The sequence below is a fragment of the Anolis sagrei genome, chromosome 10 (genome assembly GCF_037176765.1).
Source record: "Anolis sagrei isolate rAnoSag1 chromosome 10, rAnoSag1.mat, whole genome shotgun sequence".
Taxonomy (NCBI): domain Eukaryota; kingdom Metazoa; phylum Chordata; class Lepidosauria; order Squamata; family Dactyloidae; genus Anolis; species Anolis sagrei.
In genome coordinates, this window is record NC_090030.1 from 26,170,412 (window position 1) to 26,196,457 (window position 26,046).

General features: G+C 44.8%; 1 protein-coding gene and 1 pseudogene across 4 annotated transcripts in view; one reads left to right on the forward strand and one right to left on the reverse strand.

The window, feature by feature from the left end:
- Positions 1 to 26,046, reverse strand: part of FGF13 (fibroblast growth factor 13) — a 385,345-nt gene that overhangs the window by 140,426 nt on the left and 218,873 nt on the right. The window lies entirely within an intron of this gene.
- Positions 18,008 to 24,386, forward strand: LOC137097640 (COP9 signalosome complex subunit 6-like; annotated as a pseudogene).

A 26,046-nucleotide genomic window follows, 5' to 3' on the forward strand; every position in this document is an offset into this window, starting at 1 on the left:
ACAGTTCTGAAGTAGCTACAAATAATGGTTGGGGGTCACCACAACATGAGGTACTGTATTATAAGGGGTCACTGGTGGAGTTTGGGAAAAACAGACCTTGACATTTGGGAGTTGCAGTTGCTGGGATTTGTAGTTCACCTACAATCAAAGAGCATTCTGAACCCCACCAACGATAAAATTGGGCCAAACTTCCCACACAGAATCCTCATGACCATTTATGATCGTTGGCGACCCCTCTGACACCCCCTGACAACCCCCCCCCCCATGGGTCCTGACCCCCAGTTTGAGAAATGCTGAGATAGCAAAGTTACAGATATGAAGTAGCAACGAAAATAATTTTATGGTTGGGGGTCACCACAACATGAGGAACTGTATTAAGAGGTCGCAGCATTAGGAAGGTTGAGAAACACTGTCCTAAAGCCTTGTCTCTGATCCAATTCCTTTCCAAGTTAAGTCACGCTACACAGAAGAAAGACCAAATCAATATTATTAGCTATAAGCTAAGCTATCCATTTAATAAGCCCTTACAGAGTGGTGGCTCCTTTACAAACATTTACGAATTGGTGACCTCATCACAAATTAGTGGCATCTTCACCAATCGTTACTAAGACAATTCATAACGGAAGTGAAATTAACAGTTGTTAAGTAGCAATGAAAATAATGTTATGGTTGGGGGTCACCGTTAAATGCTCTTACTGCCTATTACAGGGAAAACCATCCTTAATCCATCTAAAACACAAACATGCGCCTTTCACCTTAAGAACAGACAAGCATCCCGAGCTCTGAGGATTACCTGGGAAGGAATCCCACTGGAGCATTGAAACACACACAAATATCTGGGAGTCACTTTGGACCGTGCCCTGACCTACAAGAAGCACTGCATGAACATCAAGCAAAAAGTGGGCGCTAGAAACAACATCATACGAAAGCTGACTGGCACAACCTGGGGATCACAACCAGACACAGTGAAGACATCTTCAGGAGCATAGTGTCTAGATCTAAGGAAGTAATGCTACCCCTCTATTCTGCTTTGGTTAGACCACATCTGGAATACTGTGTCCAATTCTGGGCACCACAATTCAAGAGAGATATTGACAAGCTGGAATGTGTCCAGAGGAGGGCGACTAAAATGATCAAGGGTCTGGAGAACAAGCCCTATGAGGAGCGGCTTAGGGAACTGGGCATGTTTAGCCTGAAGAAGAGAAGGCTGAGAGGAGATATGATAGCCATGTATAAATATGTGAGAGGAAGCCACAGGGAGGAGGGAGCAAGCTTGTTTTCTGCTTCCTTGGAGACTAGGACGCGGAACAATGGCTTCAAACTACAAGAGAGGAGATTCCATCTGAACATGAGGAAGAACTTCCTGACTGTGAGAGCCGTTCAGCAGTGGAACTCTCTGCCCCGGAGTGTGGTGGAGGCTCCTTCTTTGGAAGCTTTTAAGCAGAGGCTGGATGGCCATTTGTCAGGGGTGATTTGAATGCAATATTCCTGCTTCTTGGCAGGGGGTTGGACTGGATGGCCCATGAGGTCTCTTCCAACTCTTTGATTCTATGATTCTATGATTCTATGATTCTATGATCTGCCCTTGCGCTATGCTACTCTGCTGCTGAGTATGCATGCCTAGTGTGGAACACATCTCACCAAACTAAAACAGTGGATGTGGCTTTTAATGAGACATGCTGCATTATCACGGGGTGTCTGCGCCCCACACCACTGGAGAAATTACACTGCTTAGCCGGTATTGCACCACCTGACATCTGCCAGGAAGTAGCAGCCAATAGTGAAAGGACCAAGGCAGAGACATCTCCAACTCATCCCTATTTGGGTATCAGCCAGCACGTCAACAACTTAAATCAAGAAATAGTTTTCTAGGATCTACAGAGACACTCGCTGGAATACCTCAGCAAGCGAGAGTCCAAAAGTGGCAGGCTCAAACCCAGAACGTTAATCAATGGCTGATACCAAATGAGAGACTCCCCCCTGGGCACACAGAAAACGGGGCAACTTGGAGGGCACTGAACAGACTGTGCTCTGGCACCATGAGATGCAGAGCCAACCTTCAGAAATGGGGCTACAAAGTGAAATCCACAACATGCGAGTGTGGAGAAGAGCAAACCACTGACCACCTGCTGCAATGCACCCTGAGCCCTGCCACATGCACAATGGAGGACCTCCTTGCAGCAACACCAGAAGCACTCCAAGTGGCCAGATACTGGTCAAAGGACATTTAACCAAATACCAAATTTGCAAAATCTGTGTTTCCCCCCCCCCCCTTTTTCTTTTTAATCTGTGTGTTTGTTTTGCTCTGTTAGAATTGAAATACAATGATTGCTGATGACACGATAAATAAATAAATAAATAACCGTTAAATGACGAATTGTATTAAGGGGTCATGGCATTAGGAAGGTTGAGAAACACTGCTGTATGGAGTCAATCCACTTGCAATGTGGTCTTCTTCTTTCCTCGCTGTTTTCCACTTTATCAAACGTTGTTATCTTTTCTAGTGAGTCATCAGATCTCATGATATATCCAAGTATGATAGCTTCGGTTGAGTCATTTGGGTCACAGAGAAAGAAGAAACACATTTCTGATTCTCTTTCATTTGACGATCAGAGATTCCAAGTGACAGAACCAAATGGCAAGATTTGCATGATTTTGAAACCTCTGTTGTTATTGTTGCTGCTGCTCCTGTTGTTTGCCTGCAGGCGATTCTCGGCTTATGGTGATCCTAAAGCAAACTTATCACAGGGTTTTCTTGGCACGATTTCTTCAGAGGGGATTTGCTATTGCCTTTCTCTGGCCCAAGATCAACTGGTTGTTTTCCATGGTTGAGTTGGAATTTGAACTCTGCTCTCCAGAGTCATAGCGGAGCACTCAAATCACAACACAATGCTTATAGAATCATAGAATCACAGAGTTGGAAGAGACCTCATGGGCCACCCAGTCCAACCCTATTCTGCCAAGAAGCAGGAATATTATATTCAAAGCACCCCTGACAGATGGCCATCCAGCCTCTGTTTAAAAGCTTCCAAAGAAGGAGCCTCCACCACACTCGAGGGCAGAGAGTTCCACTGCTAAACAGCTCTCACAGTCAGGAAGTTCTTCCTAATGTTCAGATGGAATATCAATATCTCTCTTAAATTGTGGTACCCAGAATTGGACACAATATTCCAGGTGTGGTCTAACCAAAGCGGAATAGAGGGGTAGCATTACTTCCCTAGATCGAGACACTATCAGAAAACAATATTTTCTGTTGGTCATGGGGGTTCTGCGTGGGAAGTTTGGTCCAATTCTATCATTGGTGGGGTTCAGAATGCTCTCTGGTTGTAGGTGAACTATAAATCTCAGCAACTACAACTCCCAAATTTCAAGGTCTCTTTTCCCCAAACTCTACCAGTGTTCACATTTGGGCATATTGAGGATTTGTGGCACGTTTGGTCCAGATCCATCATTGTTTGAGTCCACAGTTCTCTCCAGATATAGGTGAACTACAACTCCAAAATTCAAGGTCAATGCCCACCAAACCCTTCCAGTATTTTCTGTTGGTCACAGGAGTTCTGTGTGCCACGTCTAGTTCAATTCCATCATTGGTGGAGTTCAGAATGCTCTTTGATTGTAGGTGAACTATAAATCCCTGTAACTACAACTCCCAAATAGGAAAATCAATTCCTCTCCTCCCCAACCCTATCAGTACTACAATTTGGACGTATTGGATATTTGTGCTAAATTTGGTCCAGTGAATGAAAATACATCCTGCAGGTCAGATATTTACATTACGATTCATAACAGTAGCAAAATTGTAGTTATGAAGTAGCAATGGAAATAACTTTATGGTTGTGGGTCACCACACCATGAGGAACTGTGTTAAGGGGTCACGGCATTTGGAAGGTTGAGAAACACTGGGCTAAACAGTGTAGTTTCTGCAGTGGTATAGGGCGCAGAGACCCCGTGATAATGAGGCATGTCTCATTAAGAGCCACATCCACTGTTTTGGCATGGTGAGATGTGTTCCATGCTGGGCATGCATACTCAGCAGCAGAGTAGCATAGCACAAGTGCAGATGTCTTCACTGTGTCTGGTTGTGATCCCCAGGTTGTGCCAGTCAGCTTTTGTATGATATTGTTTCTAGTGCCCACTTTTTGCTTGATGTTCAGGCAGTGCTTCTTGTAGGTCAGAGCACAGTCCAGAGTGACTCCCAGGTATTTGGGTTACAGGTACAAAATCCATAGAACAAGGCAGCATGAAAATCCATTACAGGTACAGGAGTCTAGCAAAAACTTGGAACATGAAGCTTGGAACACTTAGAAACACGACCATCATGAAATTCCAACGTCGATGAGACTGAGATAACTCTTTCCCTTGTATCAATATAAAGCTTTTCCTGACTTCAGAACTGAAAGGAAAGCATTTCTCTTGCCCTTACAACCAGATAAGGGTTTCTTTTCTCTCTTTCCCTGCAGACAAATTGACCTTTGCTGTGCCTGAGAACTTTGTCTCTGCTTTGTATTTTCACTCTCATTAAATTCTGCACCTGAGAAATCATCTTCAGAAGACAGTTTCTCAGAGAAGGACTGTTGAGGGCCTCTCCCAGGAATGTGACCTTGTGAATCTTCAGAAGAAATATTCTATTCATGAGATACCTCGGGCCTCTTGCTTGGGTTTAACTCAGGCCCGGGAAAACCCTCATCCCCATTGCCAACAGACCCAGGCCCAGAGAACCCTTCATCTCCATTTCCATCATGAACATCAGTCACAATCACAAACTGAACTACAACAACTGAGTTGTGTCACCTAAAGTGGAGTCAAGCTGCATTAATTCTGCAACGTAGATGCACCAAAAGACACTACTTGAGAGAAGGGGCAAGTGACAGCTGCTCGTAAGAAGAAACCAAATGATTTGAGGAATAGACCAAAGAAAGTTATAGAGAGGTGAAGCAAGATGGTTTCATTGATTGATCAGTGTACTGCCCTGGAATCCTAAAATAGGGGGGGAGGGGGCATAAATAGTTGAACAAATAAACTATAAATATCAGTGATGAGCAGGTAGAAATTAAGATGTGAAATGAGACTTTTTGGACCAAAGGAACAAATATAATGACTGGCTGAAGCCCTCCATATAAGAGAAGTGATAGAAGGAGAAATGTGTGCACCTAATTAAATCCAGACAAGACAGAGGTACTCCTGGTCAGTCGCAAGGCCGAGCAGGGTATAGGGTTACAGCCTGTGCTGGACGGGGTCGCACTCCCCTTGAAGGCGCAGGTTCGCAGCTTGGGTGTGACCCTGGACTCATCGCTGAGCCTGGAGCCTCAGGTTTCAGCGGTGACCAGGGGAGCATTTGCACAGCTTCGGCTCGTGCGCCAGCTGCGCCCGTATCTTGGGAAGTCTGACTTGGCCACGGTGGTACACGCTTTGGTCACATCCCGCCTCGACTACTGCAACGCTCTCTACGTGGGGCTGCCCTTGAAGACGGCCCGGAAGCTCCAGCTAGTCCAGCGCGCGGCAGCCATGTTGTTAACCGGAGCGGGACGCAGGGAGCACACAACGCCCTTGCTGTCCCAGCTCCACTGGCTGCCGATCTGCTACCGGGCCCAATTTAAGGTGCTGGTGTTATCCTACAAAGCCCTAAACGGTTCCGGCCCAAAATACCTTGAGAACCGCATCTCGGCCTACGAGCCCACGAGGACCTTGAGATCATCTGGGGAGGCCCTTCTCTCGGTCCCGCCTGCCTCACAGGCATGCCTGGCGGGGACAAGAGAGCGGGCCTTCTCGGTGGTGGCCCCCCGGCTATGGAACTCCCTCCCTGCTGAAATCAGACAGGCGCCTTCCCTCATGGCCTTCCGCAAGGGCCTGAAAACCTGGCTCTTCGAAAAGGCCTTCAACTAAGTGCTATGTTTTTGGAATGACCACCGGAATGGACTATGACTATGAGATTGAGTATGACCCCAAACAAGACGAAGCGGATTTTTAGTTTAATTAGTTGTGTATTAGTAAGATGTTGTGTTATGGTCTTGATCTATTGTAAACTGTTGTCTTTTCTATGTTCTATGTTCTGTACACCGCCACGAGTCGCCCTCGGGCTGAGAGTGGCGGTTAACAAGTGCAAATAATAAATAAATAATAAATAAATAAATAAGCATCTTGTATGTTTGTTTGTGTGTGTTGTGTTTCACAGTTGTTGATGAGAAAACCCAAGTGCCGACCAGTCTCTGGGAAGATCCTTTTGCCAGCAAGAAAGTCAAAAGGTAATCATTCCAGCAGAAACATCAGCCGCCACTGCATCCGCCACCATGGATGAGCCACATTTAGAAAGCTGTGGCTGTGTGTGAAATCGCACAGGACAAATATGCATATGCTAAGCGGAGACAAGATTGAGACTGGCAACTCCGTGATATTTCCATTCTCCACATCTGCTCTGGATTTCGCTCTGATCTCCCTTCGAACCCAACATGCCCCAAGATAGACCTTCGGGCTAATCTGTCGTCTCTCTCTTGACAGCTGCTAAGCAAGAAGTTATCAACGCAATCCAGAGGGTTCTGGGTTTTCTTTTTTTTCCTTTGCTTGGCATCTTTCAGAGAAGAGAAGGAAATGCAGAGCCGCTGTTGTAAGCCATCGTAACAGGAGCTTGTCAAAAGCACATGGCTGCAATGAAGCGACAAGCCCTTCTGCCAGGCAAATGCAGACAAAACTTGATGCAATGGAACTGTCTGCAGGTTCTGCCGACCAATGACCTCCATGTTGATAGGTTGGAGAATCTGCTCTGGATTTTAGTCTGAACTTTAAAGAAGCTATCCAAGGAGCTGCATCCATGACTGAGTTCACCAACTTAGAATCATAGAATAAAAGAGTTGGAAGAGACCTCATGGGCCATCCAGTCCACCCCCATTCTGCCAAGAAGCAGGAATATTGCATTCAAATCACCCCTGACAGATGGCCATCCAGCCTCTGTTTAAAAGCTTCCAAAGAAGGAGCCTCCACCACACTCCGGGGCAGAGAGTTCCACTGCTGAATGGCTCTCACAGTCAGGAAGTTCTTCCTCATGTTCAGATGGAATCTCCTTTCTTGTAGTTTGAAGCCATTGTTCCATTGCATCCTAGTCTCCAGGGAAGCAGAAAACAAGCTTGCTCCCTCCTCCCTGTGACTTCCTCTCACATATTTATACATGGCTATCATATCTCCTCTCAGACTTCTCTTCTTCAGGCTAAACATGCCCAGCTCCTTAAGCCACTCCTCATAGGGCTTGTTCTCCAGAACCTTTACCATTTTAGTCGCCCTCCTCTGTACACATTCCAGCTTGTCAATATCTCTCTTGAATTGTGGTGCCCAGAATTGTACACAATATTCCAGGTGTGGTCTAACCAAAGCGGAATAGAGGTGTAGCATGACTTCCCTAGATCTAGACACTATGCTCCTATTGATGCAGGCCAAAATCCCATTGGCTTTTTTTGCCGCCACATCACATTGTTGGCTCATGTTTAACTTGTTGTCCACGAGGACTCCAAGATCTTTTTCACAAAGATCTTTTTTTTGTGTCCTGGCTTTTGATGGAGGCTCTGATCAATTTTTTGGGAGCCTCCCGAATTTGGGAGGGCAGATATCTGTTTTCGCTCTGGAGTGCCAAAAGATCCATTTTCTATTGGCCCATTATGGGGGGGGGGGGTTTCCCAGGCTCCCCTTCCCATCAGTATGCCTCTTTCCAAGGCATTTAAAGAAACCAGAAGAGCTTGGCTACGGGCAGGTGCAGACATGTAAAGGAGGCTTCCTATCTGTTCTACTCTAGAGGAGAGGCACTCGGCTGCAGAAAGGCGTGAATGCTTTAAGGAAGCTTCTTGTTCTTAAAGCTGTTTTTCTACTATAGAGGAGAGACATTTGGCTGCAGGTTTCTTATCTGTGGGTTTGAGATGGTTTGAGATGTGGGTTTGAGATGGTTGAACAGAAGCTCTCCGAAGCTCTAGGTGCTCTTACTGCCTATTACAGGGAAAACCAACTGATCCCTAATCCATCAAAAACACAGTCATGCACCTTTCACCTTAAGAACAGACAAGCATCCCGACCTCTGAGGATTAGTTGGGACGGAATCCCACTGGAGCATTGTAGCGCATCCAAATACCTAGGAGTCACTCTGGACCATTCTCTGACCTACAATAAGCACTGTCTGAATATAAAGCAAAAAGTGGGCACTAGAAACAATATCATATGAAAGCTGAATGGCACAACCTGGGGATCACAGCCAGACACAGTGAAGACATCTGCCCTTGCGCTATGCTACTCTGCTGCTGAGTACGCATGCCCAGTGTGGAACACATCTCACCACGCTAAAACAGTGGATGAGGCTCTTCATGAGACATGCCGCATTATCACGGGGTGTCTGCACCCTACACCACTGGAGAAATTACACTGCTTAGCCGGTATTGCACCACCTGACATCCGCTAGGAAGTAGCAACCAGTAGTGAAAAGATCAAGACAGTGACATCTCCTGCTCATCACCTATTTGGGTATCAGCCAGCACGCCAATGACTTAAATCAAGAAATAATTTTCTTAGATCTACAGAGACACTTGCTAGAACACCTCAGCAAGTGAGAGTCCAAAAGTGGCAGGCTCAAACCCCAGAACCTCAACCAATGGCTGATACCAAATGAGAGAGTCCCTCCTGGGCACACAGAAAATTGGGCTTGGAAGGCGCCTAACAGACTGCGCTCTGGCACCACGAGATGCAGAGCCAACCTTACGAAATGGGGCCACAAAGTGGAATCCACAACATGTGAGTGTGGATAAGAGCAAACCACAGACCACCTGCTGCAATGCACCCTGAGCCCTGCTACATGCACAATGGAGGACCTTCTCACAGCAACACCAGAGTCACTCCAAGTGGCCAGATACTGATCAAAGGACATTGAATCAACTACCAAGCTTGCAAACTTTGTGTTTTGTATGTTATATTTGTATGTTTGTTTGTTTGTTTGTTAAAGATGCAATACAACTATTTGGTTTGCTCTTGACACGATAAATAAATCTGTGGGTTAACCTTTGTGCTGGCAGGACTTCTGACTGACAGGTTGGCCGTTTGAATCCAGATAGTGAGGTGAGCTCCTGTCTCAACTCTAGCTTACCACGTGGGGACATGAGAAAAGCCTCCTACAGGATGGGAAAACAAACATCCAGGCATCTCCTGGGCAACATCCTTGCAGATGGCCAATTCTCACACCAGCAGTGACTTGAAGTTTCTCAAGTTGCTCCTGACATGGAAAAAAACCCAATTTCTACTCTAGAGGAGAGGCACACAGTTACAGACAGGTACATCCTTCAAAGAGGTTTCTTTGTTAAAGCTGTCTAGTAGTGTACTCTAAAGGAGAGGTGCTGTCTAGTACTGTACTCTAAAGGAGAAGCTTCTTGTTCTTAAAGCTGTTTTTTCTACTCTAGAGGAGAGACACTTGGCTACATGTTTCTTCTCTGTGGGTTAACCCTTGTGCTGGCAGTACTTCTGACTGACAGGTTGGTGGTTTGAATCCGCATAGTGAGGTGAGTTCCTGTCTCAGCTCTAGCTTACCATGTGGGGACACGAGAAAAGCCTCCCACAGGATGGGAAAATATCAAACATCCAGGCATCTCCTGGGCAACATCCTTGCAGATGGCCAATTCTCTCACACCAGAAGTGACTTGAAGTTTCTCAAGTTGCTCCTGACATGGAAAAAAACCTGTTTCTACTCTAGAGGAGAGGCACTCAGTTACAGACAGCCACATGCTTCAAGGAGGTTTTTTTTGTTAATGCTGTCTAGTAGTGTACTCTAAAGGAGAGGTGCTGTCTAGTAGTGTACTCTAAAGGAGAGGTGCTGTCTAGTAGTGTACTCTAAAGGAGAGGCTTCTTGTTCTTAAAGCTGTTTTTTCTACTCTAGAGGAGAGACACTTGGCTGCAGGTTTCTTATCTGTGGGTTAACCCTTGTGCTGGCAGGACTTCTGACTGACAGGTTGGCGGTTTGAATCCGCATAGTGAGGTGAGTTCCTGTCTCAGCTCTAGCTTAACATGTGGGGACACGAGAAAAGCCTCCCACAGGATGGGAAAACATCAAACATCCAGTCATCTCCTGGGCAACATCCTTGCAGATGGCCAATTCTCTCACACCAGAAGTGACTTGAAGTTTCTCAAGTTGCTCCTGACATGGAAGAAAACCCTGTTTCTACTCTACAGGAGAGGCACTCAGTTACAGGCAGGCACATGCTTCGAGGAGGTTTTTTTTTGTTTGTTAAAGCTGTCTAGTAGTGTACTCTAAAGGACAGGTGCTGTCTAGTAGTGTACTCTAAAGGAGAGGCTTCTTGTTCTTAAAGCAGTTTTTCTACTCTAGAGGAGAGACACTTGGCTGCAGGTTTCTTATCTGTGGGTTAACCCTTGTGCTGGCAGGACTTCTGACTGACAGGTTGGCGGTTTGAACCCGGATAGTGAGGTGAGTTCCTGTCTCAGCTCTAGCTTACCATGTGGGGACACGAGAAAAGCTTCCCACAGGATGGGAAAACATCAAACATCCAGGCATCTCCTGGGCAACGTCCTTGCATATGGCCAATTCTCTCACACCAGAAGTGACTTGAAGTTTCTCAAGTTGCTCCTGACATGGAAAAAAAACTGTTCCTACTCTAGAGGAGAGGTACTCAGTTACAGACAGGCACATGCTTCAAGGAGTTTTTTTTTTGTTAAAGCTGTCTAGTAGTGTACTCTAAAGGAGAGGTGCTGTCTAGTAGTGTACTCTAAAGGAGAGGTGCTGTCTAGTAGTGTACTCTAAAGGAGAGGTGCTGTCTAGTAGTGTACTCCAAAGGAGAGGCTTCTTGTTCTTAAAGCTGTTTTTCTACTCTAGAGGAGAGACACTTGGCTGCAGGCTTCTTATCTGTGGGTTAACCCTTGTGCTGGCAGGACTTCTGACTGACAGGTTGGCGGTTTGAACCCAGATAGTGAGGTGAGTTCCTGTCTCAGCTCTAGCTTACCATGTGGGGACACGAGAAAAGCCTTCCACAGGATGGGAAAACATCAAACATCCAGGCATCTCCTGGGCAACGTCCTTGCATATGGCCAATTCTCTCACACCAGAAGTGACTTGAAGTTTCTCAAGTTGCTCCTGACATGGAAAAAAAAACTGTTCCTACTCTAGAGGAGAGGTACTCAGTTACAGACAGGCACATGCTTCAAGGAGGGTTTTTTTGTTAAAGCTGTCTAGTAGTGTACTCTAAAGGAGACGTGCTCTCTAGTAGTGTACTCTAAAGGAGAGGTGCTGTCTAGTAGTGTACTCTAAAGGAGAGGCTTCTTGTTCTTAAAGCTGTTTTTCTACTCTAGAGGAGAGACACTTGGCTGCAGTTTTCTTATCTGTGGGTTAACCCTTGTGCTGGCAGTACTTCTGACTGACAGGTTGGTGGTTTGAATCCGCATAGTGAGGTGAGTTCCTGTCTCAGCTCTAGCTTACCATGTGGGGACATGAGAAAAGCCTCCCACAGGATGGGAAAACATCAAACATCCAGGCATCTCCTGGGCAACATCCTTGCAGATGGCCAATTCTCTCACACCAGAAGTGACTTGAAGTTTCTCAAGTTGCTCCTGACATGGAAGAAAAACCTGTTTCTACTCTAGAGGAGAGGCACTCAGTTACAGACAGGCACATGCTTCAAGGAGGTTTTTTTTTGTTAAAGCTGTCTAGTAGTGTACTCTAAAGGGGAGGTGCTGTCTAGTAGTGTACTCTAAAGGAGAGGCTTCTTGTTCTTAAAGCTGTTTTTCTACTCTAGAGGAGAGACACTTGGCTGCAGGTTTCTTATCTGTGGGTTAACCCTTGTGCTGGCAGGACTTCTGACTGACAGGTTGGCGGTTTGAACCCAGATAGTGAGGTGAGTTCCTGTCTCAGCTCTAGCTTACCATGTGGGGACACGAGAAAAGCCTCCCACAGGATGGGAAAACATCAAACATCCAGGCATCTCCTGGGCAACGTCCTTGCATATGGCCAATTCTCTCACACCAGAAGTGACTTGAAGTTTCTCAAGTTGCTCCTGACATGGAAAAAAACTGTTCCTACTCTAGAGGAGAAGCACTCAGTTACAGGCAGGCACATGCTTCAAAGAGGCTTCTTGTTCTTAAAGCTGTATAGTAATCTACTCTAAAGGAGAGCTGCTGTAGGGAGGCATGCACATGCTTTCTCTCCCAGGATAGCAGCCAGCCACACACTCTTCCCAAGGCATTTTAAGGAGGCTTCCCACTTCTAGATAAGGAAAAGCAATGACCTCCTGGAAGAGGAGAGGTAACTTTTAGTAGTTTTCAGGAATTAGAATTTGCTTTTTGTTTGCTGAGGGATTCATAAAAAAAATATTAAACTGTGATGCTGAAAAGCTGAGGAGGAGCCGGCATCAGCTCCCTCTTGTTTTGTGTCAAGTGGGTTTTCGGTACCTTCGTGTTCTTGACGGTACCGTAGACACCGAAGGAAACGGAAGAAATGGAAGACAACAATTCCATGCACAAGCCTAGTGTGTATGTTGTATGTGTTAGCAAAGAGAGGGGGAGGATGACAGAGAGTGCACATATGTTCATAGAGTGTAGTATCCACACGTTGACTTTTTTGGAAGATGTTTCTTATTGCCGAGAGAGGGCTTCTCAATGAATTAAGCCTTAAAATCAAAATCTTGCTTAAGATTCTAATTTAGGGACATGTTATACAGCTATAATTTATCATTTATCTTTATTAATTACTTAGAGAAAGGGTTACAAGGCATGATAATCAAGTTTGCAGACGACACCAAATTGGGAGGGAGAGCACCAGAGGACAGGAGCAGGATTCAAAACGATTTTAACAGATTAGAGAGATGATTGGCCAAAACTAACAAAATGAAGTTTAACAAATTCAAGATACCCCACTTAGGCAGAAAAAATGAAATGCAAATTTACAGATATTGACAAGCTGGAATGTGTCCAGAGGAGGGCGATCAAGGGTCTGGATGATCAAGGGTCTGGAGAACAAACCCTATGAGGAGTGGCTTAAGGAGCTGGGCATGTTTAGCATGAAGAAGAGAAGGCTGAGAGGAGATATGATAGCCATGTATAAATATGTGAGCGGAAGCCATAGGGAGGAGGGAGCAAACTTGTTTTCTGCTTCCCTGGAGACTAGGACGTGAAACAATGGCTTCAAACTACAAAAAAGGAGATTCCATCTGAACACGAGAAAGAACTTCCTGACTGTGAGAGCCGTTCAGCAGTGGAACTCTCTGCCCCGGAGTGTGGTGGAGGCTCCTTCTTTGGAAGCTTTTAAACGGAGGCTGGATGGCCATCTGTCAGGGGTGATTTGAATGCAATATTCTTGCTTCTTGGCAAGGGGTTGGACTGGATAGCCCATGAGGTCTCTTCCAACTCTTTGATTCTATGATTCTATAGTTCACCTACAATCAAAGAGCATTCTGAACTCCATCAATGATGGAATTGAACTAAACGTGGCACACAGAATACCTGTGACCAACAGTAATACTGGAAGGGTTTGGTGAGCACTGACCATGAGTTTTGGAGTTGTAGTTCACCTATATCCGGAGAGCACTGTGGACTCAAACAATGATGGATCTGGACCAGACTTAGCATGAATACTCAATATGCCTAGATGTGAACACTGGTGGAGATTCTGGGAAATAGACCTTGACATTTGGGAATTGTAGTTGCTGGGATTTATAGTTCACCTACAACCAGAGAGCATTCTGAATCCCACCAACGATGGAATTGAACTAAACATTGCACACAGAACTCTTGTGATCAACAGAAAATACTAGAAGTGTTTGGTGGGTATTGACCTTGAGTTTTGGAGTTGTAGTTCACCTATATCCGAGAGCACTGTGGACTCATTGATGGATCTGGACCAAACTTGGCATGAATCCTCAATATGCCCAAATGTGAACACTGGTAGAGTTTGGGGGAAATAGACCTTGACATTTGGGAGTTGTAGTTGCTGGGATTTATAGTTCACCTACAACCCCCCAATGATAGAATTGGACCAAACTTCCTACACAGTAATTTCTGGTGGTTGTGGGTGTTCTGTGTAGGAAGTTTGGTCCAATTCTATCATTGGGGGGTTGTAGGTGAACTAGAAAACAGTAATTTCTGGTGGTTGTGGGTGTTCTGTTTTCTAATAGTCTTTGGCAACCCCTCTGACACCCCTTTGCGACCCCCTCAGGGGTCCCGACCCCCAGGTTGAGAAACACTGCCACAGATGCACCCATAGAAAGTCCAAATAATCAGCTTTCTCATTCTTCACTCACTTTCTCCCTTATATCCTTTTCATAATTAAAGGCACATTTCTTTTGGGTGGGACAGACAGTTTTGGGACATCCTCAGATTCCTTTTTACAGAAAAAAACACGTTTTACAAAAACACCGTTCTCACTGCCAGGATGTGCCATGCAAGCATGGCATCGCTTCTATGTTCTTTTATGTTCAGCCTTGCGCTGTCAGCTCGATTCAGTCTGGTTTAATATGCAGAAGCTATTTTTAAATTCTCCCTCCTCTCTCTCTCTCTCTCTCTCTTATTTTGCAATTCAAATCTTTGAGCCTGTAAGTCTAACAGATAATCTTTGCAGCTCTTTGGCAGTCTTGCATTCCCAAATGTGGGAGTGAGAGTTGGCAAGGGCAGTCGCGTTCACTTGTGACGAAACTGGCTTCAAAATAAGCTGCCCCCCCCCCTTTCCAAGGATGGGAAAGAAAAAAACATGAAACCAAAGCACCTGGCTTTTACACTGTCTTTACCTATTGTTTGTTCTCTTTTCAGCTACAACAGAATCAGAAAAAAATAGTGTGTTGAATTTGAAGGGAGGGATCATAAGAGTCATGTAGTTCAACTCTCTGGCAATATAAGATACCACAAAGAGAAGTGTTTCTGAGATTTCATGTATCTCTCTCTCTCTCACACACACACACACAGAGAGAGAGAGAGAGAGAGAGAGAGAGAGAGAGACTTTTTAATCATATAACAATGGGGGGAAAGATGACCTTCGGAAAACACCTTTTCCTCCCAACCCGCCTTTCTTTCCATTGAAGACATTCACCAAAGTCTCCCCCTTTGTGCCCTATCTGACCGCAAGAGGAAAACTCGGATTAAGTGATCAATGCTTATCTCAGATCAATCACAAGACAATAAGATTGGCTTTTCTTGCAGGCCGATTCCAGACTCGTTAAGCCCCCTGGACATTAAACTCCATAATCCAGGAGTCCACAAACTTTTTAAACAGAGGGCCAGGTCACAGTTCCTCAAACTGTTGGAGGGGCAGATTAGAATTTGAAAAAAACATGAATGAATTCCTATGCATACCTCATATCTTATTTGTAGTGCAAAAATCACTTTAAAACAATACAATAATTAAAATGAAGAACAATTTAACAAATATAAACTTATTAGTATCTCAATGGGAAGTGTGGGCCTGCTTTTGGCTCATGAGATACGATTGTTGTCGTTGTTGTTGTGCGCTTTCAAGTCGTTTCAGACTTAGGTTGACCCTGAGCGAGGGCCGGGTAAATGACCTTGGAGGGCCGCATCCGGCCCCCGGGCCTTAGTTTGAGGACCCCTGCCATAATCCATGCAAGAATGCATTGTATTCCTTTGTCCCGCTCCCCTCTCTTCTGATTCGCTGGAGCACAGAGGCAGCAGGAGCCTCCTGATTGACTCTGGTGCACCGCGGAAGCCCTGTGATTGGCCCTGATGCACAGGAGATGGCCAAGCTTCCTCCCAGCTGTTTGCATGTCAGCCAATCCCCTTCAAGCTGGGCGAGAGGGGGTAGTGGGAGATTTGAACCACACAACTATAAAATAAAAACGACATTTATTTGTGTAACTTCATGCTTAGCTTGGTGAATGATTGCCTCTTTGCATCCTTTTCAGATGAATTGCTAATAAACCTTGGTGGTGCTTTCTTCAACTTTGATGAGATTCTTTTTGGGAACTTAGGGAAAATGATTTACTTAAAATTAGGCTTCTCTTTGCTCACAAACGTAGCTATCCCTCTTTGGTGGGGCCACAGGGTCTCTCCTCCTGGGGTAGACCCTTCTAAAGTTCCTATCAACTTCACTTACATAGATTGTAGCATGGATATTACATTATTTTTCCACAAAATCACCATTCAGTTCAATACATTTTGTCATCTGTGGGATGAGTTTTTGATGCCTGTGTCATAGAAGTTTCCCTCTGCCTTTTTCAACTAGTTTGTCACTTTGATTTTCACCTTGTCATTGTGGGAAAAGTGTTTTCCACCCAGGTGTTCCTTCAATTTAATGATCAGATGATAGTCACTGGGCACGAGATCAGGGTTGTGAGAGGGGTGGCTGAAAACATCCCCACCAAATGAAGTCAACAGCTCTTGTGCTGCGTGAGCAGTGTGCGGATGCACATTGTCATGAAGGAGACAGACTCCCGCCATCAGCATCCCACAACGTTTGTTTTGGATGGCTCTGCGAAGTTTCTTCATGGTCTCATAATATATTCCGTACACATTTTGTCACATGCTATCTTGACATTATGTCCTTCCATAAACTGAAACGATTTCACAATGAATCACATTGGTGTTCATGTCCTTAGCATTTATGGCAGTGCGAACTTTGCACTGGGAGGGAAACGAAATGAAGATGCTCATCTCTAATGTTAACCACAATGCCAGTTCAAGCATTCACACCTAGCTCCAGCAGACAAAAGTCCTTTTCCCACAGATATATAAACCCTTTTTCCTAGTTCCAACAGACCTCACTATCTCCGAGGATGCTTGCCATAGATGCAGGCAAAACGTCAGGAGAAATGCCTCTAGAACATAGCCATACAGCCCAAAAAAAACCCTATAACAACCCAGTGATTCTGGCCATGAAAGCCTTCGACAATACAATGCCAGTTGATGAGCTACTGACAATTGGCACTTCTTGTTCGCTTTCGCTGGCTTCCCGCTGCAAGGCTGTGATACCAATTTCCCCCCGAAAATTCCCTATGAGAGCTACATACCTTGTAACCTTACTTTCCAGATAACCCTTATATATATTAACACACACACCAATACATATACATATTAGAATCATAGAATCATAGAGTTGGAAGAGACCTCATGAGCCATCCAGCCCAACCCCCTGCCAAGAAGCAGGAATATTGCATTTAAAGCACCCCTGACGGCCATCCAGCCTCTGCTTAAAAGCTTCCAAAGAAGGAGCCTCCACCACACTTTGGGGCAGAGAGTTCCACTGCTGAACGGTTCTCACAGTCAGGAAGTTCTTCCTCATGTTCAGATGGAATCTCCTTTGTTGTAGTTGGAAGCCATTGTTCCATTGTGTCCTAGTCTCCAGGGAAGAAGAAAACAAGCTTGCTCCCTCCTCCCTGTGACTTCCTCTCACATATTGATATATGGCTATCATGTCTCCTCTCAGCCTTCTCTTCTTCAGGCTAAACATGCCCAGCTCTTTAAGCCGCTCCTCATAGGGCTTGTTCTCCAGACCCTTGATTATTGTAGTTGCTCTCCTCTGGACACATTCCAGCTTGTCAATATCTCTTTTCAATTGTGGTGCCCAGAATTGGACAGAATATTCCAGGTGTGGTCTAACCAAGGCGGAATAGAGCATGGGGAGCATGACTTCCCTAGATCTAGACACTATGCTTCTATTGATGCAGGTCAAAATCCCATTGGCTTTTTTTGCCACCACATCACATTGTTGGCTCATGTTTAACTTGTTGTCCACGAGGACCCCATGATCTTTTCACATGTACTGCTCTCAAGCCCAACATTGTCCCCCATATTGAGTATGTGTGTATGTTTGTTTGTTCCATTAAGACTCCAACATGGCTTGGTAGAGTGGGACCAAAATGTGGCATGCATACACTTAAAATATGGTGAGGTTTCAACTGAAACATCTACTTCTTTTGGGCTTAGGACCCCAAAAATGAGCCTCATGCTGCAGCACATAGAAGAAACCACAGGAGGGCACTGTATGATAGAAAGGCTAGTTCAGAGGGAGTGGCAGCAAATCGATGAGGGGTAAAGCACCCGCATGGTGACATTCTACCAGTACCTCTCAGATGGTGAGAGTGCTGGTTCGGAGGAAGAGTAAAGGTAAAGGTAAAGGTTTCCCCTTAACATTAAGTCTAGTCATGTATGACTATGGCGGGTGTTCTCATCCCCATTTCTAAGCTGAAGAGCTGGTGTTGTCCGTAGACACCTCCAAGGTCATGCAGTGGCGTGCATAGAGTGCCATTACCTTTTGTAGCAAAATTGCTACTCTATGTTAAATGTTTGGTGTATAGCTCTATGTACATATGGCAGATAGGGAAGAATAGGCACAGACAGGGTAGCAACAGCAGAGATAAGATTCATTTGCATATGGAAGCTGATTGGTCATATGCAGATTAGCGTAGGTCCAGGATTTGAAAAGGCTGCTAGACCAAAATGACAGTTGGAGAGAGAGCAGAGCTGAACATTTCAAAGGGGCAGAGCCAAAGTTTAAAAATAGGTAGTTAGAGAGTCAAAAGAATGAGTTAGGGATTCCTGTTTGTGAGAGACAGTTAGGAACTTCTGTGAGAGAAAAGAGTTAGGAACTCTTTTAGAAATAAGCAGTTATGAAGATGTGTTAAAGACTTATGATATATAGAAGCAGTTAGTTAAATAGAGATCAAGTTTTAGAAAGAAAGAAAGCCAGTGGTGCTTTAGTCAGAATATAATTTCAGTCAAGAGTGTGTAAAGCAAGTAACATGTTTGTGAATGTGAAACATTGAAAGTCTATTTCAGAAAAGTAAACCAAGTATATGATACTGACTGTAAGCCTCAAGATTGCAACAAAACACAAATGTAACCACAAGCGTTGGAGCCAGAAGTTATAAATAAACTGTGTTACTTTGTTATACAGAAGAGTGTCTCATTGTCTGTACAAAGGTTAAACAGCACACAGAAAGTCCCAGCCAAGATAAAAGAAGAAACTGAATCAGTATAATAGCAAAGAGGTTTTTCTTAAATAAAGAAATAGTCTTACTCCCTCGCTACACCTTTCCACCAGAGCAGTACCTATTGATTGACTAATGCATGTTTTCTTTTTTTTCTTTTCTTTTTTTATGTAAGTTTTTATTGAGTTTTATATAATTACAACGAAAGAGGGGGAATAATGTAAGAGAATAGAAAAGTAGGAAAAAAGAAAGAAGAAGAAAAAAACCCCAAAAGGTGCAAAAATACCAAAAAGTACAAAAATACACACACACAAAAGAAAAAAGGTGATGGGCTCCCTTCTGATTCAGCTCGTACAATGTCTTTCTTTTACTGTAACTGTTTATATAGAAAGAAAGAAAAAAGAAAACCAAAAAAAGGACAAGTTCTCAGTTCAGATTATAGTGATCTATATTGTTTTCATATAGTCTTCGACTGCTGACCAGTTGGTCTCTTTAATTGGAATACCTGTATTCTTTTTTAATAAAAATGTTAGCCTGTCCATATCCTTTATTTCGTTTATCTTATTAATCCAATGAAATTTTTCTGGTATTTCTTTCTGTTTCCAAACTTTGGCATGTTTTCAAACTGCTAGCTTGGCAGAAGCTGGGGCTAACAGCAGGAGCTCACCCCGCTCCCTCGATTTGAATTGCCGACCTTTCGGTCAGCAAGTTCAGCAGTTTAACCTGCTGCACCCACAGGGGGCTCCTGACTGAATTACATGTTTAATAAAAAAACAAAGGGGAAAATAAATGTTATTGTATTCGACCTTTTGTAAATAGTGCCAGTTTTAAATTGCATTACAAAGGAAAGCCAATCACGGTATGAGCTTTCCAGCTTTTTGGACACAAGCTCCAAAATAATTATTCCTCCACTGCTCAATAGAATATTTTGCTTTTATAAAAAAAATCCAATCCCAAAACAAACAAACAAAGAAACCAAAAACTTAGAAATAAGGACCTCAGCAGGTTGTTGAAATAACAGAATTGTAATTATCCGGCACTCTTGTTCCTTTGGTTTCTAATTAATACAACATTCTTTTTTAAGCAGAAAAACAGCCATACATCCTTGGGGATCTTGTATTTTTCTTACCACCTTGGACTCATTTTCACCTTAAAGATTTTATTTTCCAGCCACGCAGCCCAGAGCTGGGAGGCAGAGATAAGAGTTGAGCTATAAATGGCTTATAAACCTGAGCAAATTTTTTTGGGATGAGAGAGAGCATGCTCCTTACCCCCATTGTCAAACCTAGAGTTGGAAGAGACCTCGTGGGCCATCCAGTCCAACCCCCTGCCAAGAAGCAGGAATATTGCATTCAAAGCACCCCTGACAGATGGCCATCCAGCCTCTGTTTAAAAGCCTCCAAAGAAGGAGCCTCCACTATACTCAGTAGTATTGGAAGACCAGTAGTATTGGAAGACCCACCAAGAATGCTTTATCCAACTCCAACACAAATAATAGCGAGCTATATTATGGGAGACGTAGTCCAAAACAGGTGGAGGGTCAATGTTTTCTTAGAACGCAAGACTCAACAGACAGGGTCAGATAAAAGTGGACCATTCAGATTCTCTTTAGGACAAGTTTGATGGACATGCCTTCGATCCCTACTTCTTTAACTTGCTTAGTGTCATCTGTATGCTGGAATTAAAGTAGTTTGACACCACCTTAACTGCTGTGACGAAATGTTACATAATCCTGGGAGTTGTAGATTTATGAGTCTCCAACACACTTTTGCAGAGAAGGCTAGAATACAACTATAGGTCCCATGATTCCATAGTATTGAGTAACAGCTACTAAAGTGGTGTGAAACTGAATTAATGCAACCGTGTAGCTACACCCTGCACGTCTCCATTTCCTCTTCACCAAATACTTCCTCATTCTACGTCTTTCCACCTAGAATTGATCCATTCCCTGCCGGCTGCAATCTTTCCATGCCTATTTCAGCCCAGTCATCTCCAGGAGCCCCGTCCTCCTAAACTGATTATCTCTCATTTATCAGTTCCGAGGCACATTGCTCATCCACAACCCAGGAACTCAGATTAATCCCCCCTCGTGGATCATATTTAATTGTTTCTCATTATCCGCTTTGCTCTCCTTTTATTGCCATTTGTAAACCTGAAATCTGCTCGGATTTAATATAAATCAAGAACACTTGTATGTGACAAAGAGAAGGAGGGACGACAGAAAGGAAGGAAAGAAGGAATGAAGGGAGGGAAAAAGGAAAGAAGGAAAGAAGAAGGAAGGAGGGAAGGAAGGAAAGAAAGGAGTGAGAGAGAGGAAAGAAGGAAGGAAGGAAGGAAGGAAGGAAGGAAGGAAGGAAGGAAGGAAGGAAGGAAGGAAGGGAAATGAGGGAGAGGAAGGAAGGAAGGAAGGAAGGAAGGAAGGAAGGAAGGAAAAAGGATAGAGAGAAGAAGGAAGGGAGGGAAGGTGGAAGGAAGGAAGGAAGGAAGGAAGGAAGGAAGGAAGGAAGGAGAGAGGAAGGAAGGGAGGGGAGGGGAGGGAAGAAAGAAAGAAAGAAAGAAGAAAAAGAGAGAAGAAAAAGGGAAGTAAAGGAGTGAGAGTGAGAGGAAGGGATGGAGGGAGGAAAGAAAAAAGAGAGAGAAGAAGAAGAAGGAGGAGGAGGAGGAGGAGGAGGAATGAAGTAGGGATGGAAAGAAAGAAAGGAGTGAGAGCGAAAAGAAGGAAGGAAGGAATGCAGGAAAGAAAGAAAAAAGAGGGAGAAGAAGGAAGGAGGGAGGGAAGGGAGTGAGAGGGGAAGGGAGGGAGGAAAGAAGAAAAAGAGAGACGAAGGAAAGAGGGAAGGAATGCAGGAAAGAAAGAAAGAAAGAAGTGAGAAACAGAGGAAGGAAGGATGTAAGGAAGGAGGGAGAGAGGGAGGGAAGGAAGAGAGAGAGGGAGGGAGGCAGGCAGGAAGGGAAGGGAGGGAGGGAGGGAAGGAAGGAAGGAAGAAAAAAGGACAGAGAGAAGAAGGAAGGGAGAAAGAGAGGGAGGGAGGGAGGAAGAGAGGAAGGGAGGAAGAAAGGATGGAAGGAAGGAGGGAGGGAGAGAGGGAGGGAAGGAAGAGAGTGGGGAGGGAAGCAGGACGGAAGGAAGGGAGGGAGGGAGGAAAAAGGCTAGAGAGAAGAAGGAAGGAACGGAGGGAGGGAGAAGAGAGAGAGGAAGGGAGGGAGAGGGAGGGAGGAGGAAGGAAAAGAGAGAGAAGGAAGAGGGAAGGAAGGAAGTAAAGGAATGAGAGTGAGAGGAAGGGTGGGAGGGAGGAAAGAAAGAAAAAAAGAGAGAAGAAGGAATGAAGGAGGGATGGAAAGAAAGAAAGGAGTGAGAAAGAAAAAAACAATCCCTGCAGCTTTTCTACCCCTCTTTTAAATGTCCACATTCCTCTTTTGCTGGTAATATTCTCTACTGGCAAATGTACGCCTTTCTTCTCTCGTTTTGGTCTCCTTTGCAATCCGCCTGTTGTGACAATTCATTGGTTTTTTGAGTCAAAAGCAACTGTTGCTGACGAGTGGAATGGCCATATATTTTTTCCAAAGTCTCTCGTAATGGGAAGAAACAGAAGAGGCACAATTTTGCTCAACGGGCAAATGCTTCCTGGGGTGTAAACAGCAAATGCACAGTTGACTTCAGTCAATGAGTGCAAGAGCAGTGTATTGCAAGTCTGCAACATTCAAATCAGTCTAAATTTGACCTTGATATTGTCCATGTGGTCCTGCTTTTCATTGTTGTGTGCCGTCAAAGCATTTCCATGGTAACTCCAAGGCCTATTTGCAAGCTTTGGATCACCATTCAGCCTTTAGTGGACAAACAGATGGGCGAAGATGGCCTTCTTTTAGTCCTAAGCATTAAATGGATCTTAATGAGATGGTTTGCCGAAAGACATCTGAGCAAGATGGTCTCCGCATAGAGAGTCTGGGGATTTCACTGGCAGCATGAAAGAAGGCCAGGAAATATCGACCTGTGTCTCAAACATGTGCTGGATGCCTTTCACTTCACAGCTTCGGTTCCTGAGGCTACAGGGAATTGGGCTTCGGAGGGCTGCGGCCGATAGACAGCTGTCTCAACACAACAGGATTACATGGCTGGAGGCAGGCGCATCGAGCTACAAGGGTTCATGCAAGAGCTTTCACGTGGAAAGATCTGGATCTAGGGTCGAGTGGGGTTGCTTGTCTGTAGGAAAATACAGTCTTCATAAGAAGAGCGTGAACAATGGTAGAAAGTAGGGGCAACACTGCTCATGTCACTATTCCGCATGGGCTGTTCAGTTATGCATGCATGACAAGGTGCGTATTCACACTGCAGAGGAACAGCAGTTGGACTGATCTCTAGAGGCATCATATCTTTCAGCAATTTCAGGCATTACTCTGCAGAGGAATCGAACCCTTGAAACAAAGGACAGAGGTATGGAGACAGGGCTTTGGATGCAAGGCAAAGAAGGAAGGTGGAAGGAAGTCTTGGCACCCGAACAGGAAACGTCTCTCACGGCTAAAATGAGCTAAATTTAGAACTTGTCGGCAACACAAAAGTCGCTCGTGCCTTTTGGAAAGCAATAGCTGGCTCCGCAAAGCCACGTTTCAGAACTTGGAAGGTGCCGCGGAGGCTATGCCAACTCTGGCAAGATCCACTTTTATCTAGAAGTTAGATGCTAGCCAAGGCTTTGTAAGGGAAACAAATGTAAGCTAGTTTATCATCTCCATGAACTTCAACTGCAAACACCATCTTGATCAGCATTTCCCAACCTGGGGGTCAGGACATCTGGGGGAGTTGCGAGGGGGTTTCAGAGGGATCCCCAAAGACCATAAGAAAACATATATTTCTATACGATGGGTGGTCCTCCAGACCAGTCGGACATCCATGTCCACAAGCAGGTGTGCGAGATCATTGAGAGCCCCCTCTTCCTCAAGCTCAACCACATGACCACATGACACAGACCTTCTCATCAGTGTCTTTGAGTCTGTGATCGACATCATCAATGGAGAGGCCACCATGCTCTTTGCGGAGCTGATGTACCCCTTGGCCACGGAGGAGGTGGAGCGCATCAGGGTGGACCACGTGGCATGGATGACGGCCACTGGCAGTGGGGAGAACTCCATGGTGGCCCAGCACAGTGCCATCAAGATGCTGCACAGCCGTGTCAAGCTCATCTTGGAGTACGTCAAAGCCTCGGAAGCAGGAGAGGTGCCCTTCAACCACAAGATCCTGCGTGAGGCCTATGCGCTCTGCCACTGCCTGCCGGTGCTGAGCACGGACAAGTTCAAGACAGATTTCTACAATCAATGCAATGACGTGGGCCTGATGACCTACCTGGGCACCATCACGAAGACCTGCAACACCATGAACCAGTTTGTGAACAAGTTCAACATCCTCTACAACCGCAGGGCATTGGATGCAGGATGCGGGGGCTTTTATTCTGAGGCCCCCAAGCACCCTCCCCCCCTCCCCTAATAAAGCCATTTATGCTGTTAAAATACAAAAAAAGAAAGAAAATATATTTTTCTGATGGTCTTAGGAACATCTTTGGCAGAGAAGGCTGAAGATCTCTCTGCCTGTCCTCCTCCTCCTTTTTGGAAACAGATGGCAAATGTGATTGGCCCAGCTATATCTACATCTGTTTACTCAAACACAAAGTTAGATTGTATAACAACAACAACAACAACAACAACAACAACAACAACAACAATAAACATGCAAAAATACTGTGGGACTTTCGAATCCAGACTGACAAAGTTTTGGAACACAGCATATTCCACGATTGTGGAAAAGAAAAAAGTCTGGATTATTGATGTCGCCATTCCAGGTGACAGTTGCATTGAGGAAAAACAACAGGAAAAACTCAGCCGTTATCAGGACCTCAAAATCGAACTGCAAAGGCTCTGGCATAAACCAGTCCAGGTGGTCCCAGTGGTCGTTGGCACACTGCGTGCCGTGCCAAAAGATCTCAGCCGGCATTTGGAAACAATGAACATTGACAAAATCACGATCTGTCAACTGGAAAAGGCCACCTTACGTGGATCTGTGCACATCATTCAAAAATACATCACACAGTCCTAGACACTTGGAAAGTGTTCGACTTGTGATTTTGTGATACGAAATCCAGCATATAGATCTTGTTTGCTGTAACATACTGTGCTTTTGTGTCAGTAAAATAATAATAATAATATATTTATATTCTGCCCTATCCGCCCGGGGGGACTCAGGGTGGATTCCAACTTACAAAAAGGCAAACATTCAATGCCAAGGGGAGGGCTGCTTCTGAGACTCCAAGCAGGAAGGGGAGAGCAGGCGTGCTCAGCACATGGCAACAAGGTGCGTATGTGCGGGCAAGAGGGAGCGTGCGAGGCTGGAGGGAGGCTCATGCCAGTAAGTCCCGTCAAGAAAGGAGATAACTACAAAAAAGGAGATTCCATCTGAACATGAGGAAGAACGTCCTGACTGTGAGAGCCGTTCAGCAGTGGAACTCTCTGCCCTGGAGTGCAGTTTCTCAAGTCACTTCTGACACGGAAAAAAAAGTTCTAGTGTTTCCCAGTTCCTACCTTTTAAAATGCTATGTGTCTTTCCCCTTCTCTGCTCTAATCTTCCCTGATATTGTTAGAATCAGTGGGATATATTTCATCAATTAAAATAAAGAGAAATTTAAATATAAAGCTCTTTCAAAAACCATAGTCCCTCTTCCTTTTGACGGCTCTATATATTTGGTGAACACACATTCCGTATTTTAGGAGGTGCCTGTGCGTTATAAATAGCATCCCCAAAATGGACAAAAATTAAAATTCTATTTAAAATTGCATTTTTAAATACGGTGCAGCAGGGATGGTGATTGATGCTGCTGGCAACCAAAACTTGGAGTTTGGCACACACGATAGCAGCACATCATCCAAGAAACCCTTTGGCAGCCCTGCTCTGTGCTTATAATGAATCAAACCACAAATGTTGCCGCTAGTGTTGTGGCTGGCCATGTTCTCCCTTGCTGGCAATGGAGCGTCGATCGGAAGAAGCCAGGAGAAGTACGCTGCAGGTCACACATCCTGCAAATATAAATTACTTTTCTCTTGAAAGGAATCTAGTTATTTGCTGACTGAAGTTTTCCCCCCTCTTTGGGTGTTCTGAGTTAATCCTCGTCCA